Here is a 4207-nt window from a genome sequence, read left to right as displayed (position 1 = left end):
GCTTGCTTCCTACTTTCTTTCCTGCACTCTCTTGATCTTTTCTTTTTCTCTGTAGCTACCAGAAGACTTTCCTTTCAGCAAGGATTTCTCTTCTTCCCTGTGGACTGTGACACAACAAAGTCTCTGCAACTTTGTCCTTTATCCTTTGTCTCTGAAGTTAGTAGATAAGTTGTTTTTTCTGTTTTTTAGCAAAAATGGAAAACAGGCAAGGAAAAATCACCTTTTCAGGTTTAGCTCTGGTCCTCTCTTGCTCTCAGGAAAGAACCTGTGCTCAAGTCCTACATCAGTGGGACCCACCTCTGAAGTTAGACAATTGGGTTGGGATTGTATCCTCTCCCATCACTCACACCAGCATTTAGGCACATGACAGGCTGAATAAAGACTTACCTTCATTTAAGAGAGAAGATAGAATCAGTTTTTATTAGGAAAGCCATCCTAAACGTTTTATCTCGGAAGTTAGTATGGGCATTCCAACGTGAAGCTGGGAAGGCTCTGAGAGAGGCTCAAGAAGGAGAAGAGATAGGACACAGAACTGCCATCTTGTTTCCTCTTTATCCTCAGCAATCCTTCCCCTGGCTCTGTAAACCTACTCTGGGTTATTTTGGACTGGTGTGTAAAACAGAGATAAGTGGTAGAGAAAAGATAAAAAAAGAAAGTAAAGGAATTCCAAGGATAGAATGGGAAATTCAGTTAGCCATTTGGCTAGACAGCTATTTAAATTAAAAAGTTCTGCATAAGTTGGTTATATATATATTAGGAACTACCTAATTGGAAAGTTGGACAGCATCATGGTTTTTTTTTTTTTTAGATTAGATATAAATGATACCTAACTCAATTTGTCAGCTTTCTAAAGAACATCTTCCTGATCTTTGTGTCTGAAATTTTTGTGTTTTCCAGCATTTGCCACAAATGCTCATATTGAATGTAGTGGCTGCCTTGGTTCTGTAATGTCACATCTTCAGAAGTCATGAAGGTCAAGGTCTCAGAGAGCTTTGGGGGAATGAATGAGACGGATGTTTTCTGTGGGTTAAGATAGCACAGGCTCACTGGAAGATGACCAAGTCTGAAGGGTAGAAATAATAAGAACCCTTATTTGTTAAATATGTTCCCTGCATCAGGCACTGTGCTTTTTGGTTCATATGTAATAATTCATTTTATGTTCACATTTTATGTTCTGTGAGGTACCATCATGACACTGATGATTTCCAGCTGAAGAGGACACACCTATGGGATGAATGGGGGGGACAGGAGATGACATCTCACAGGTAAATCTCTGGGAGAATGCCAATTAACAAGGACCAAACAAGACATGAATCCATTACTAGAACATTATATATATAGTGGCAGGAGATCAGCCAGCAAGTGACAAAGAGACTGTTGAAGAAACTGGTGCCAAAGACTAACAAAAACCAAGTATCTCCAGGGAGAATCCATGGTTCTTGTAGAATAGGTGGGTCAGCTTCCTGTTGGGAGTTTCTAGGAAGTCACTTAGCACTGATGACATTTTTTCAGTATCTTATTCCAGGCTCTTGGCTCTGCCCTTTACAATTCCATTGGGTAAAACACCCATGCAGATTCTGGTATGCATAGTTTCCCAGATCTTATAGACTCATATTATTAATAGTAGTCTAGGTGGCATTGTACATTGAATTATGAGATTTGAGCACTTTTTAAAAATAATGCTCATTACCTCCAAAGGATCTTAAATGCCTGACACGTCCATGAGCATATTATAAAGTGTTTGAACTTCTGTACTTATAATATGCAAACATCAGTATATGCACTGTTCGTGCCAGAGCCCTTGTGTCCTGTGATTAAAACTAGTTGTCAGGTAGGAGCGCAGTTGAAATCTTCTTCGAACATAAATATATTGAAATTTCCTAATATAAGACTAATTGATGGTAACAGGAATTAGTGGATTTTAATAATGTAATTTGTTCAGTCTCACTATAACAATTTAAAAATAAGAAAGAAAAAGGTTTAAATCTCTAAATTCTATGCTGAAAGGTCCAAGATTGATGGTAACAGGAATTAGTGGATTTTAATAATGTAATTTGTTCAGTCTCACTATAACAATTTAAAAATAAGAAAGAAAAAGGTTTAAATCTCTAAATTCTATGCTGAAAGGTTAAGATAAGGTTGTAGCATAGCCTGTTTATTTGCATTGTTAAAAATAATGATCAAGTTAATTAAAATTGAATTATAGTGGAACCATCTCGATAGACTCATGACAGCCATTTTAATGAGTTCCATTAAAGGTAGCAATAATAATTAAGCTATTTTGAAACCAGCTCAATAATTTTAATAAGGAATCTATTGTGCACATTTCTCTTGCGTCCCTGTTGGTAAAACTGTAGTAGCAGGATATTAAGAGTGTGGACTCTAGATACACCTGTGGCCCTGCCTGTTCTGTAGTGATTGTGTAATGAATTAATGCTGTGCATGCTATTTGAGAAGAGTAGTTACCATCAATGTACATTATCCCTCTCTGCACAACTCTTCCACCTTCAAAAACAATGGTAACACTAAAAAAGAGGGGACATTGTAAGGCAAAGGTCCCCAGTCTTTTCTCAACAACTGGGGACTCTATAAACACCAAAATATTTAAAAGTCTCCTTACATAAATATAGTTGTATTTTTAGTATCCTATTGATTAATGAAAGGAATAATGAGACAAAGCTCTATGATTTCAGCAGTAATTAGCATTTTATTAGTCACAATTTCTACATACAAAGAAGAAATATTAGTGAATTTTTGTTTGAGCCTATGATGTTTTAGTTCTCAGACAAAGCTGCTGTATTTTTGTCCTTCCCTTTCCTTCTCTCCTGAGAACAGGGCCATTGGTATTGGAAATCTTCTCCTTGGGATGTCAATCTGAGCAGAAAGTTGGGAAAAAGGAGAGTGGGTTACTACATAGCTATCAACACGTCTGGCATCTACTTGCTCTTTCTATGAGAATGTTTTGCTTTTAACTTATCACAAAGCTCTATTTTATATATTTGTATTTGTAATTGGAACAAAATATTAGCTAAAGGAAGAATGAAGCTGTATATTTATTCTTTGTCCCTAATTCTGTGAATATTGAGACTTTATGTTATGAATAATTAAAAGGCTCTTTATATAGGTAAATAAATCTTGACTTTATTGTGCTCAAGAATGACCAATTATGCTAGTAAACATCACTCAATGTAGATAACTTATTAATCTTCTTATTTCAGCCTTTTAAGTAAATACTTCATTTAAAAATTTTAAAGCCTCGTGACTGCTCAAAAACCACACAGATTACTGATAAATATCCATAGGTTGACTTCTTAAAGCTCATTAGCTGTTTTTATTATATTTATTATTATTTATTACATTATTATTATTATTTATCACATAAATTTGTCATGGTGTCCTAGGTTATTACAAAGCTATGTGTTCTTGGACTATTTACATTTGAGCACAGTGTGCTTCTCCCCAGAAACAGCAGTTTTCCGGGGGGATTCCTGCAGCTATTAAATAAAAATGCAATCATAAGGTCACTAATCTTACCTCAATAAAGTACAAATGCAAGGTTTTTATTATTAATAGGTTTATCCACATATATTATACAAAATTATATAGTATTTCAGAAACATAAGCAATAATTAAAAAGTTACCATGGGTATAACCTGGGTCAATTAATACCATATCCACAAAAGAGTACTGAATTTTTGGCCTATTGGACTTTATGTTTAGAAATTATTTTTCTTGCAAAATAAACTGTGAATGTGATAATCTATTAAAAGGAACTGTATGTAGAAATGTCTAAACTTAGACACACATTTTAGTTCTAAAGTTGCCTTTTTCATTAATAAAATTAAAGATCAACATTGCTATAATCTTCTTTTCATTGAAAATTAACATAAATCCTTAGTATAGAAAATTTTAAATTAATATAATCTTTGTGTGAAAAATGTATGAATTATTTAAAATAACCATTTGATTCTATTTTTTAAAACCCAATGGCACATCATGAGGAATTAATAAGTCATTTTACACATGGCAAGTAGCTTAATCTTAAACGTTTGTTTTATAATATTAATTTTATAAAAGGCCTAAAGAAATGGACATTTTTACAGTGATCCTCCGAAAAGAAAAGAGAGACAGGGGATAAAAATGTAACTTTTTTTTTTTTTTTTTTTTTTTTTTTTGGTGGTATGCGGGCCTCCCTCTGCTGTGGCCT

The sequence above is a fragment of the Physeter macrocephalus genome, chromosome 7, assembly GCF_002837175.3.
Source record: "Physeter macrocephalus isolate SW-GA chromosome 7, ASM283717v5, whole genome shotgun sequence".
In the NCBI taxonomy this organism is placed as follows: Eukaryota; Metazoa; Chordata; class Mammalia; order Artiodactyla; family Physeteridae; genus Physeter; species Physeter macrocephalus.
This window is presented reverse-complemented; position numbering follows the sequence as displayed.